The 14,316-nt window shown below is 42.3% G+C and overlaps 1 protein-coding gene across 2 annotated transcripts in view; it reads left to right on the forward strand.

The window, feature by feature from the left end:
• Positions 1-395: 395 nt before the first annotated feature.
• Positions 396-14,316, forward strand: part of LRRN1 (leucine rich repeat neuronal 1) — a 32,517-nt gene continuing 18,596 nt past the window's right edge. Inside the window, exon 1 of one of the 2 annotated variants that reach the window (XM_045024017.1) lies at positions 396-765. The gene's annotated coding sequence lies outside the window, so the exon portion shown is untranslated. Of the gene's footprint in view, positions 766-1,985; positions 2,006-14,316 lie in introns of those variants that run through there. The other variant, XM_045024018.1, reaches the window with a different exon arrangement.

Genomic DNA, 14,316 nt, shown 5'->3' on the forward strand with positions numbered 1-14,316 from the left:
CCTCCCCCTCCGGCGAAGCAGCCATGGCCCCTTTGTGCTGCCCACGCACCGGCTCGCGTTGTCCTGCTGCACCACGGAGCAGCGGCAGCTCCCCCCCGACAGAACGAGACACGGTGCGGGAGAGGGGGGGGAGATGCTGCTACAGGCCCCTGGTTCCCGCAGCAGCAGCGGGAGCAGCGGGAGCGCCCTGCCCGGCGGGCCCCACGGAACAGCCGCGCACGCTCCCCGCCTTTGTTACCAGCCGCTACAGATGGTGCCCGGCTTGGGTCTCCGGGCGGGGGGGGGGAGTGTAAAAGGGGAGGGGGGGCAGCCAATCAGGAGCCGGCCCATCAGCTGACCTGCTTTGCTTACACCAGGTGCACGCTGGCTGCAGGCAGCACAAAGCCCGGCGGAGGAGGAGGGAAGGCGGCGGCGGCGGCAGGAGGATCAGAGCAGCAGCAGCAGCAGCAAACCGAGGGACGGTCTGGCTGAGCAGCCGGGTGTGGAGCGGGCACCGCAGCCAGCGTCGCTTAGAGCTTGGCCGAGACTTCGAGGGTTTTTTTTTCCTGCTACAAATTGTATCGCCCCCGCCCCGGGGGCTGGACCCTGAACCAAAAAAAAACCCCAGCCACGTCCCCATCCCCCCCCCTTTCCGTGACCGGGGCCCCTCCTGCCCGGGGTAGCGGCTGGTGGGTGGGCAGCCAGCCCGCTCCCGTCCTTCCGCGTCCCAGCGTGCGGCTGGGGGCAGGAGTCGGGGCTTAGCATCCGCCGCCCCGCACCCTCTGGGTAAGTGTTTGCTCCTGGGCGGCCCGGCTTGGAGCTGCGGTGGGGAGGGGAGGGCTGGCGTCCAGCAGTGGGGGCTGCCGGTGCTGGACGGGGTGTGTGTGACCCCCCCAATGTTAAGTGGCCGCCCCGGGGACAATCGCAGGGACCGCCTTTTTCTCTAAAGGTCGAGCAGAAAACCTGGAGGCTACTTTAAAGCGGTCACCCGGCGGAGGGGAGCCACAGCCCAGGCGGACGCAGCTGGCAAAGGGTTAAGGTTCATAATGGGACTATAATAAACGTCCCCTTTCCTCTCCCCCACCATCATTTCCCACCCCCAGACACAGGCTGTGAGCTCCACACGTGCTAATCGGTGTGGTGGTTCCAAGCGATCTCCGCTTCTCTCCATCCTGCTAGAGGACCAGCAGGGAGCTGCTGCTGACAACTCTATGCCAGATAGACACAGTGAGGAAAGTTTGCCAGGCGGTGTCCTTTGTGCCGGGAGGGATGTGGGGTAGGGGCGAGGGAGGATGGTGACAGCAGGAGCAAGGGGTTCCCTCTCCTCCAAGGAAATCCCAGTCAACTGCCTTTTCTGGTTAGGGATTCAGCCTCGAGGGTCTGGTCCTTTACAGAAAAGCAAGAGTCCTCCAGTGAAAAGCTGGCTACTCCTAGGTCTGCCCTGTACATGAGTAGGGTATTGTTTGTTGCCACCAAGAAAGTTACAAAGGGTAGTAAGATTACTGCATGAATAGTGATTTCATAGTGCATTAGGATAATCCGGGGAGGAAAGGGGGTTTGTAAGTTTCAAACCCACAAGGGTAACCAAGAAAATGGATAAGATGGTTTTTCAGGAATGTTGCCTGCCATTCAGATGGGCTTTTGGTGTCCCCTTACTCATTTTTAAGGCACTTTGCTTTCCTCTAGGCTACTTCAGTTTTGTTTTGTTCATTTTTACTAGTTTCCACCTCCTATGTCATGCACTTATCTAGTGCATTTATCTCACTGGTAAGCTACTGAAATAAAACTGACTGCAAGTCATGTATGGAACAAGTAGAGGAATGAAGTTTGATCACTGTACGTATGGAGTGAAACTGGTGCTGATTGTCTAGCAGGGGCATGTGTGTTTCCAAATCTCTGATTTGCATGCAAATGTGAGTGTATCCTGGCAGATGTCTTGCCTCCTCCATTCACATGAAGGAATTTGAAACGACAAGGAGTCTTCAGTTTAACAATAGCCCTTCAGAAAATGGAATAAAGGCTCAGTGTAAGTTTTTCTGTTTTGGGAATTGTATGAATGGCTGTCGCTTTTATCTGAAAGCCAAATTCTTTAATTGTGGTTTGCAATGAAATGTTGAAGTCATGACTGCTCCATACCTGTATCAACTTGTTTTGGTAATATTTAAAAGTCTGTGTGGATGAGACGGAGTGTAGAGGTATGGAAGGAGAGTATGATTTGCAATTTCAGCAGTAGCTGTTTATTCCTATAGAGATTTTTCTGTACCATTATACTTTAAAAAACACTAAGTGACACAATCTGTCCCATTTGCACAATCTTCTAATATTACACATAAAACTCAGACAAAAATGCACTAAATCTCAGTGGCCTCAAATAATTTAGGGCCAGATCCTGAACTGGTGTAAATTGAAGCCAGTGGTGTATGCAGATTTGCACCAGCTGAGAATCTGACCTTAATTTATTTTTTTTATTGAAGGCTGATTTAAAATATAAAAGTATCTCACATATTCCCATTCCACATCATTATGACTTAATGTAACAGTGCGGGATGCTGAAAATCAATAACCTGATTCAGATGGCCACAAACCAAGGACTTTTCTTGTTTTCTCCAATATTAGTATTGATAGACAGCACTCTGTGCACTGTTCACCTCCCAGCATTGTGAAGCCCAGTAGGACAAAGGGCTTGCAGCATGAGCTGCACGTGAGTCTGGGTGAATATACCTACTAACATGCCAAGAACCAGTTGCCTCTCCTTTTGTTGGAGTCTCATAGGCTGTTTTCAAGAGTAAAAAGGCCCATTCACTGAAAGGGGTTAACCCCTGCATTCTAAAACTTCATGGCCGGAGGCATCTAAAGAGAGAGAGAGAGAGCATGCATTGTAGTCAAGTGTTAGATGTTTTGAGGCAGAATACAACAGATGTTAGTCTGCTATTTTACACGTTTCCTTAAGTTATTCAGTGCTGGTTCAATGAATTTTTCCCACTAGGCAATAGGGAAAAATGTAACAATAAAACTTAAATAAAAAAAGTTATAGTCGAAAGACAATAGACAGATCACCCAACCAAGCAGTTATCATTTTTGCCTTAAAGCTGCACAGTATTTACCAAGTTACAAATCCTAGTATTAAAGCTCTTCTGTGAATGGTTGTCTTTCTTCTTTATGGACATTTCTAAATGAGCCTATAAACCTTTTATTGGAAAGTAAGTAATTTAGGTGCACATAAAACAATCCTGGAGACAATTAAAATGACCAAAGCCTTACATCAGATGAGATGTCATTGTTATAGTAAGTGTTTTAATCAAATAAAATTTTTCAAGTCTTATCAATTGGAATTAAAAATGCAGATACATTTGGACAGAGAAAAACAAATGAATTCATTGGAGGGGGGGGGGGGAAGCATTCCAGATAATGAAATAGCATTTGTTATACCTGATGAGAGTATTGGCCTATGTAATCTGATATATTGCCTGCGGTAGGGGCAAATATCTGATGCTCCTGAAGAAGCTGACGCCCCCTTCGGTCCATAATGCTGCATGCGTATATAGTACCATACCCTGAAAGGAAGAGATTCCCTTCCTCTTCCCCCCACCCCCCGTGGGTGTTCTGTTTACACTCTGAAGCTTGAGATTTTTTTCAGGAGCTGAGAATAGAATTCCTTTCACAATTCAAAATTTATACCATCCTTATAAAATGTACATATTCTAATAACTTTATTGAACTTTAAAAGGATCAATTACAGTGATGAAACTAAAAGACTGCTTGTACCAATCATTGAGATGAGTGACATTATATTGGTTAGGAAGGGAAATAGCTGTATTGCAAATTTCATGGCATATACCGTGATCTACTTTTAATCAGTTAAAAAAATTTAGAACACATTAAGTGTGGAAGACTTTCTGCAATAAAGTAGCAAGTTCACATGGAAAGCAGACAGATTTCTATTTTTTTTATTCAGATTGCTTTTGAGTTGTGTAGCAAAATCTGTTGGTTTTTTTTGTTTTGGTTGGTTGGTTTTTAAAGTTTTCAGTCTGGGCATCTTATTCCAACTCAAGAATAGAGCTTTGATTAATATTTAATTATCATAGGCTTATACATGAAATAATTCTGCTAGCAGTTGCTTGCAAGCACACGTTTTGTTTTCCTGCACTCAAAGCAGCATTCACTAAAGTAATGGACTAACCTCATTGTTTTAGTTTGATGCAATATCAGGGTACTTTGGAGACCAAGGAATAATTAAAGAAAAAAGTTTATTTCTTGTGTTATGCTTTCTCGGTACATCATTATAGCAGCATACTGCAACTGTCAATGACGGCAACATTTGGAAGCTCTTGACTTTTAGGGAAAACTAGTAAAACACCTTGCATGAATCATAGCTCAGGTACAATATTTAAAATACAGCTTGCATAATTCATTAAAATACTTGTACTTCTATGACTCTGCTGTTAATTTTTGTGACTTAAGGATGATGCCACCTCCAAACTTATTTAAACAGATTTTAATTTCATTTTTAAAATGTCCACTATTGCAAGTGGTGACCTTCCTAACAAAGGTCATGGTAAGATTGTTTCTAATGTATCAAAGTTTACTTCTGGGCCTCTAGTTTAGTTTATTTGCATGATATTAACAAGTAAAACAAGCTCTCTCTGCCCTTCCCCTCTCCCCCATTTTTATTCAACAATAGCATTACAGATGTCAACCACAATATTTCAGCATTCCCTGGGGTACTTACTCAGGCAAAACACCCATTATGTCCCTGATACAAAGCTCATTAAAGTCAGTGGGAAAATATTTCCTTTGACCTCAGTGGGATTTGGATTGGGTGCCAACTAGGTAGGGACTACAGGATTGGGCTAGGGCATCAGGAAGAGATGAAACCAAAGGGGGGAAGGAGTCTAGTGACATTAATAAGAAAATATTGCATTTTACAGCATTATTCAAACAAATACAGTATCTAGCAAATTGCAAAGATAATGGAATGTTCACTGAACAATCAAATGTCCTTCAAGAATTAAAAACTCTTCTTATTCTGACTTTTATTGTGATGTGTATATTATAACTTAAGAGCTGTCTCTTTGAAGCCCTGATTAATATAAGTGAGTTATAATTTTCTCACCCAAGCTATCCCAGTTCACATATATTATTCTATTGGCAGACATGTGGTCGCCACAGCTGTCCCCTCATTTGTGTATGAAATAGAAACACTGGTGGCATTTGTAGGTTACCATAGTTACATGAACAATACATGTGTGATACTTCATTCTTCCAAGCTAAAGGTTGTTTTGTTGTTTTTGTTTTCTGGCAGACATTTTGTAGGCATAGAACTGAAGAAAATCTATATAAAGTTTCTGGAAGCATATAATTCGTTTCCCATTTTTATGTTTCCATAATTTTAATTCACAGCAGTCCTCTATTTCAAATGCTAATCATGCATCTTCACCTAATTAAAAGCCTCATTCTGCAAGGTGCTGAGCTCAGAGTGGTGAGTGTCACAGAAGGTGCCAAGCAATTAGCAGATGAAGCCATTAAATACCATGGTATCTGTAAAGTATATCGAGCTTGTTTCTCTACCATAATATATCTTGCAGACCTTGTCTGTCGCACTTTGGGTTTTTAATGTTTTCATAGATGTACAGATGCATGAATGTACAGTCTGTTAACAAAATATTAGTGTTTGCTTTGATTTTATAAAGAAAAGAGGCAGAAACACTTACTGAAGGAAGTTCCACCATTAGATCTTTTGTGACTTTACACAGAATAAATCTGCTAAATAAATATGCCTTTAGGAAAAAGTAAACACGGGAGTTGTAGCTAAGAAAAGTGTTCCTACAAGTGGCTTAGGCCTGGTCTACACTAAAAAGTTAGGTTGACTCAGTTACATTGCTTAGGGCTGTGAAAAATCCACATCTATGAATGAAATAGTTAAGCTGACCTCAGTTTAGACAGTGCTAGGTCAACAGAAGTTGCCTCAACCAAGCTACTGCCTCTCAGAGAAGTGGATTGCCTTCGCCTAGGGGAGAAGCTGCTGTAATATTTCAAATGTAGACAATCCCATAGTCTCAACACCTAGCAAATTACAACAAAATAGGGGGGAAATGAGTGACAGTAAAAAAACAAAACCCCTAATCTACACTAAACCAGTATTGTCATATCATAACACTAATAAGTTGTGCTTCCTAAAGGATTGGTCTCCTATTCAGAAAAGCTAATAAGAGACTCGAGTAATTTTTAATGCAAAATAGACCAATGAACATCTGATTTTGAAAGACATTAACTTTGTCTTGTATTCTTTGTGGTTATAACTGACTGAACTGTTAAGAAAAGGTGTAAGCTAAGAAACAAACAAAACAAAAAACTTGTAAACTACATTTTCTTATTCATTGCTTCTTAAAAACAACCACTTCAATCTGTTTGGCCTTCTGTGACGTTCGATTGCTTCTCTCAATTTTTAAAAGTATGACAATGAATGCACTGGGTGAGATTTTTCAGAACCACTCACTGTTGACCTAACTCTGCTCCCACTAACATCAATGAATGCTGATTGACTCCAATAGGAGCAGAGTTATGCTAAATGCTCTTGAAAATCCTACCATAAAATACTTTGGGTAACTTTAACTTGTAATTTGCAAGTGGTCAGTGGAAAATTTCATTTGTCCAAATTCTGTGGTGCAGTTTTCTTTTGATGATGCACACCAGACCTCTGGTCTAGATCTTGCTACTGACTTAAGTGGCAAGAGAACAGGGACCAAACTTTATTTAGAACACACTGTCTCAAGAGAGGCAAAAATATACTTGATCTAGAAGGTAGATATAAAGTTTAAGGAAAGGCAAAGTCATTTTAAATACTGGTTTTAAATGTTTAGCAGGACATTATTTTGAGATGTAACGGCTCCAAACTATGTAGGAGTTATGAAAGTGCCCTAGAGATAGTCTTTCCTTTATTTCGTACAATAACCTCGATACATAATTCACTTTTCTAAACTGCCAACCATCATTCTTTTTATGAGAGCATGGTTTGATACTTTTTCTCTGCTGCCTCACAAAGTTTAATACCAAAGGGGAAAAGAGATTCACAGGTTTTATTTAGGCATTGTTAGCATCTCATTTTGATATTTAATTTAATAAACTCCTGTGAATGCATGACTTTATATGGCTGTCACCTTTGATTAGAGACCTGGAGAGAGATTGCTATTTCTACAGGGAAGCAGGAGATCCCAAGTCAGTTGCTGTACTGAAACTGCAAGTGGATGAAAGTGGCAAAATAGGGGCTTTTCTAAACATAATTTTTTGATTAGGTTACTCATTTTTAATACATATAAACATTCACTTCCAAAAGTGCTGGTCCAAACTGTTCTTCGTTACATGGCTGCAACTCCCAAAAGGCTTCAAATGGAAGTTGTGTTCATGTAACTTTACTACTCACAGGGAACCCTTTTCTGTTCTCTCTTCCACATTACTTGTTTCATGGATTGTTACATAGCCTATGGCACTTCTTAAGCAGTTCACATTTATATAGCAGGAAGTATAGAACTAAGTATATAGTTTTCAGAGATAGAAATATGATGTGGAGTCCAAAGCTGGACTCTCCCTACCTTTATGCTGCAGTTTAGTCAGGAATATGAGTTAAGTAGGCCAAACTCATTGCTGAGGAAACTCTATTCAATTCCTACAGTGAACAGTTTCAGAGTGGGAGACAGGCCAATCCTCGCTTACAGACAGCCCCCCCTCCCTCCCAGCAAATACTCACCAGCAACTACACACCACACAACAAAAACGCTAACTCAGGAACCTATCCCTGCAAAACCCCTGTTGCCAACTCTGTCCCCGTATCTATTAAAGGGACACCATCATAGGACCTAATCACATCAGCCACACCTTCACCTGCACATCTACCAAGGTAATATATGCCATCATGTGCCAGCAATGCCTCTCTGCCATGTACATTGACCAAACCGGACAGTCTCTACACAAAAGAATAAATGGACACAAATCAGATGTTAAGAATTATAACATTCAGAAACCAGTTGGAGAACACTTAAATCTCCCTGGACACTCAATAACAGACTTCAGAGTCAAAAAAACTTCAAAAACAGACTCCAATGAGAAACTGCAGAACTGGAATTAATTTGCAAACTGGATACCATCAAATTAGGCCTGAATAAAGACTGGAAGTGGATGGGTCACTACAAAAACTAAAAACTAATTTCCCCATGCTAATTTCCCCTTACTGTTACTCAGACCTTCTTGTCAGGGCCGGCTCCAGACCCCAGCGCGGCAAGCACGCGCGTGGGGCGGCATTTGCCGGCAGGGGCGGCAGGCTGGGCCGGTGGACCTGCTGCAGTCATGCCTGCGGGAGGTCCACCGGAGCCCCGGGATGACTGGACTTCCCGCAGGCATGACTGCGGACGGTTCGCTGGTCCTGCGGCTCGGCTGGACCTCCCGCAGGCATGACTGCGGAAGCTCCACTGGGAGCCGCCGGACCAGCCAACCGTCCGCAGCTGCGGGAGGTCCAGCCGAGCCGCGCGACCAGCGGACCCTCCGCAGTCATGCCCGCGGGAGGTCCGCTGCTCCGGGGCGTCTCCTGCCCCTGACTGCTTGGGGCGGCCAAATATGTAGAGCCGCCCCTGCTTCTTGTCAACTGTTTGAAATAGGCCACCCTGATCACCACTACAAAAGTGATTTTTTTTCCCCCTCCTGTTGCTAATTGCCCTCTTCCACTTTAAGTGAATTTTCTCATTAGAACTAACCCCCCACTTGGTAAGGCAACTACCATCTTTTCATATGCTGTGTATTTATACCTGCCTACTGTATTTTCCACTCCAGGCATCTGATGAAGTGGGTTTTAGCCCATAAAAGCTTATGCTCAAATAAATTTGTTAGTCTCTAAAGCGGCACAAGTACTCCTCATTGTTTTTCCTCATACAGTGAAGATGCTGTAGTTTCACCAGGACTGAAATTGGCTCACGTGACTTTTAATAGCTGTGTCTCATGCATATTTCCACATCAGGTTCTCTTGATGTTCAGTATTTCCATGGTATTTTATAGGGTTGACCAAGGGTTTTTGTTGTAGCAGTTGGACATCTTGATAGACCATTGCAGAGCAGTTTTATGCACATATCACCAATTCTGTTCGATAGTTTTTAGGAAACCTAGAAACTGTGTATGTTCCCTTTCCCCCACAGTTATTCATTTTCATGGGGTTTTGCTATGACATATGCAAAGCCCAGATGCCAACTTTCATGTGGTAAATAAGCACCCTGACTTTCACAATAAGCCGAAAATCAAGCGAATCCCGTTTCAAAACAAGCCAATCCTTAAGAACCCAACACTCTGTAACAGTCTGCCACTGTGGTGGGCCTGCTGTGCACCCCTGACTCTTTCACCCCTCCTCCTTGTCCCTGCTTGCCAGGAGCCAATCAAAAGAAAAAAGGAAGCTGCTACAAGCAACAAGTTACTATTAGCCAACAAGCAACTCTCAAACCAATTAAGCCAAAAACAACCCCAATTTCTGCATGTTCCCTGCCCCCCCCGCCCCACGGGTTTGGCATGTCTGATGCAAAGTTGACTCAGATACATCTGGTCCCTGCAAGAGTCTAATGGTGATTGACATCAGAAAGAGCTGCTGATTTTTTTTTTGACTTTTGTATTAATCAAATTGGGAAACTGCTCACACCACCACTTTAGGGACTCTTAAGATATGGCCTCGGTTATCCCACCAGAAGACATCTGTGTTAGCTTGAATCTCCATCTGTATAACAGACCTGTCCCTCTGACTGCAATACTTTAATTGGGACCACTTGGTGAGATAATCCCACTTGGTGAGATAAATTTTAAGACAATTAGTAGGAGGAAATGGTCTTGCTTAATCTAAATAAAATGTTTACATGGTTTCTCCACCATACTGGATATGTGCTTAGCTTATGTTCATTGAATTCTTACAGTAAACAGAACTTCAAAATCATTAGCCAAGTTTAGATGCAATCTTTGGAGTTTGTTTTACTTTCATGAAAAGTTGACATGAGGCCCAATTCTCCACTGACGTTCATTGATTTCAGGGGGAGACTGGATTAGATCGCAAAGCTCTGGTTCAGTTTAACTCCTGCGCTAGGTTTCCAAGCAAGTTCACAGATTCACTTGTCAGCAACACCCTGCAGGATCAGGGCCTAAGAAATTAAACTAGCATAAAAACACTTGGCTAAACAGATCAGGAAGCAGAAAGCTTATGAATTGGTATTTCTTGTACATTTTGTTTTGTATTTGCAGATAGAATAGTTGTGGTTGCCCAGAATGCAGGAGCTTTAGATTTTTTTGCTTATTATAGAAAGTCTAAATCAAAGCTGTTAAACATGTGGTTAACAGTACATGTAGTCTATCACAGATGTAATAACTCCTATATTTTCTGTTTTGTTTTTTTATGGATCACTTGATTAAGCAACACCAAAAATACCTAGTAAATGCACACCCTGCTAATGTGCATATTAATATGAAGATCATTTATTCTGATGGGGCCTTCATCAAATTTAAATTAAATATATATTACTAATTAGAAACTAAGTATTGACATTTAAAAAACCCACCATCCTACTAATCCTAGATATTGCAGAAGGTAGTTGTAGATCCTGATTTCACCTGTGGGTAAACAAAGCTGCTAAGTGAACTATTTTTCAAGAACCAAAAACAAGTTTGCCAAGAAATGACGACTTAACACTTCAGAACAACTTCATTACAGTACAAGATACCTTGTGCAAACAGTCTATAAATTAGTGGACAAATACATTTATATACAAAACATTTCAGTGTCTGGATAAATAGTCTCAATTAGGTAAAGTCTTCACATTCTGAGTTTAATAAATAAAGCATCAACACTTAAATCTTTACTGCAAAGTATAAATTGCTATTTCTGTCAATTCCACCAGTTATTGCTCATCCTATATATTTCTCGGAATTTTAAATAAGCAATTATATTTATGGGCAACTTGCTGACTTGAAAATGACAAGCCTGAGGAGCAGAATTTGGGAATAGTTTCTATGTACTTTTTAAGTGTGTGCATAATGTATGATATACAAATTCCCCTACTCTCTATAGGTCTTTTTTAGATTATGAACTACTCAGTACAAGGATCATGCTTTCTTTTCGATATGGAAAAGTCATTGCTTTGCAAATGTTGGGTGCTCCTGGAGATGCAGTATGATACATATCTGCTTCATGTTTTCTCAGTTTTCAGTTGAGATGGACTTTAATCTTTTAGATGACAACTGTATGTTACCAGCCATTCCCCCCCCCCCCTCCCACCACAATAGCAGTTAAATTATTGGTGAAAATCTCCCCCACAAAAAAACCCACTCTTTTTAAAGTAAGGTACTGGGTTTAGTTTAAAGTGTTATATTACCAACAGTGAAAGAAGAACCAGGAGGTTCTCCAGGGGGAAAAAGAGCTTATGCAGAAAACTTCATGTAGAAAACTTCAGAAGAAAATTATCCTAAAAATCTAGTAAAATAGGAGGAGAAACTATGGTACCCATTAACTCGATGAGAAATTATTTTCAGTAATATCAACTAAACTTTAATCCAGTCTAGCAACAAAAACAAATCAGAGGCTGCTTAATGGAATTGCTTCTATGCTATCTTGACTTGGTTAGGTTCCAAATCCTGTGGCTTGGTGTTAACAACTTATATATTGGATCTTTAAGCACCTACCATGATTCATCTGTTTATTTTCTTATGGGTGTATTCACAGTATTGAATGAGCAGTCAAAAGCCTCCATACAAGCCAATTCAATACACTGTTTTTATTAACCTACATATATAACAAAACACTATGTAATATGGGACCTGATCCTGTATTCCTTGCACGCACACAATTGCCAATGAAGTCAGTAGGAATGCAGGATTCACCCCCTACAATATAATGTTTATACATAAGTGGCACAGAGAGACACTGTAAAAGTAAAGCTTTTGATTTTATTTAATGTTTAATCACTATGATAATTACAAAGTAATTATTTTAGTACAGCCCTATAAAGAAAAATAAATAAAATTACCAAAGTGCGATTTAACAACAACAACAAGGCTCTGCCCCTCCTTTTTTACTTGCTTGTTGGTACAGAATCTAGGCTATAAAAGTAAATGAACTGTTTGCTTATTGTCATTGCAAAGCTTATGTGCTTCCTATAGCCATTGCCATTATGATGTCAGTCTTATAAATTCACACTTAGAAACTGGCTCATTGATTTTTATTTTTTTGGCAACTTTTTTTAGCAAAGATTTCCTGGGTACCACTCACTGTGGTACTAACCACCTACAGACTGGCTCTGCCCAAGCAGATGGGGAATCCAGATAAGTCACAAAATGGAAGCCTCTTCTAGAGCTGTGTTGGAAGCAAAAGAACCACACTGGCAGGGAACCAGAGCTATTGTCTCTGGCTTAATGAAATGCATGTGCAGTTCAGGCACACACATTTTTCTATGGTCCAAGGCATTTCTCACGTACACCATATTTTTATTACTATTTCTACCAATAAAACTATCACTCATCAGATAAACTAGGCCAGGTCGTGACATTCTTTTCCAGCACTCCCTCCCAACTCCCTAGTTCTCCTTTTTCTTTTGTAGGCCACTGATGCTCTTTATGCATCCTTTCAGGTAATGAGCTGTCTAGGCCAGTGCTTCTCAAAGTCGGGCCGCCACTTGTTCAGGGAAGGCCCCTGGCGGTCCGGGCCAGTTTGTTTACCTGCCGCGTCCGCGGGTTTGGCTGATCGTGACTCCCACTGGCCGCGGTTCGCCGCTCCAGGCCAATGGGGGCTGCGGGAAGCAGCACAGGACAAGGGATGTGCTGGCCGCCCTTCCCGCAGCTCCCATGGGCCTGGAGCGGCAAACTGCGGCCAGTGGGAGCCGCAATCGGCTGAACCCACGGACACAGCAGGTAAACAAACCGGCCCGGACCGCCAGGGGCCTTCCCTGAACAAGTGGCAGACCGGCTTTGAGATGCACTGGTCTAGGCTACCATTCAAAACCCAGTAATCATAGATTCAAAACTCCATGACCAGCCTTGCATGAAATAGATAAACACGTAGGGGCATAATGCACCCCAAAGTCATTTTGGGATAGTCTGTTTGGTAGAAGACAGTGCCTAGCTGCTTTCTCTACTGGGACTGTTGAGAAAAATGTCACAAAAGTCCAAATGTAGGTGACTTTCTGCAAAACGTGGGCTTTTGTTTTCTTCTTTCCAGTGAAAATAAGTCGAGCAGTTTCACCCAGCTCCTGCCTGGGTAGACTGTGAGGAGGGGATGAGAGCAAGTCAAGCTCAGTGACTTTGGGAAGTCTCTTCTTCCCTTCCCATGGTATGCTCTTCCCCCCCACCCCCCATCATTGCTGTCCTCCAGCAGGGGCCAGTGGTTTGGGAGTTTGCTGCAACATCAGCCCCTGCAGGCTCAGGTAACAGGAGTCACAGTTAAACAACTGACTATAGCTCTTATCCTTGTCATCCTCTCCACCAGAATCTATTCATCATCACATTTTTAAGGTGGCAACCACTATAATATCTGGATACCATTCATACAAATAATTATATTTTTCTAACCGTAGTACCTTGAAACCCCAACTGAAATTAGGCCCCACTGTGCTAGGAACTGTACAGACTCCTTAAGAGGCAGACCCTGTCTCTCTGAGATAAGTGTAAGCCTCTGATCTTTAGAGCCCTGTGCGGATACAGTATCCGCATGTGATGTGCAATATGCAAACATAGTCTGTGAATATCTGCAGGGCTTTACTGATCTTCCCTGAACAACATGTAAGCAGGTGCACTGCACCTACGCAAAACCTCGTTGACTTGACTGGGACGTCTGTACATAGCCACTTGCAGGAAAGAATACACAAGAAAGATAACAGATGAGGCAATATAATATCCATATTTTATGGATGGAAAACTGAGGCATGGAAAAATGAAGTGATTTGCCCACTCCATGGGAAGTCTGTGGAAGAGCTGGAAATTGAAGTCGGCTCTCCAGAGTCCCAATTCAGCACCTTAACCACCAGACCATCTTTCTTTTCAATCTTCAATTAATCTTAACAAAGAAAATGGAAAACCTGGAGTGAGAGGAAAAAAATTCAATTCGGAAGCCAGGTGGATGCAATCAGACAGTTTATCACCCAGAAGAGTTTTTCTGGTTGGGACTTTGCAGATGCTAATGCAGAGTAAAAGGAAACCCATCTTCAGTTGTAACTACAGCATAGCAGGGACACAAGACCTCAATGGTGCAGTCAATAAGACTCAGAGCGGTAGCTCTCTGCAACAGTGCTCCTGCCTCCTTTTTTACTCAATGAGCAGGCAAGTGTTATTGAG

Source organism: Mauremys mutica, chromosome 7 (assembly GCF_020497125.1).
Source record: "Mauremys mutica isolate MM-2020 ecotype Southern chromosome 7, ASM2049712v1, whole genome shotgun sequence".
NCBI classification, from domain to species: Eukaryota; Metazoa; Chordata; order Testudines; family Geoemydidae; genus Mauremys; species Mauremys mutica.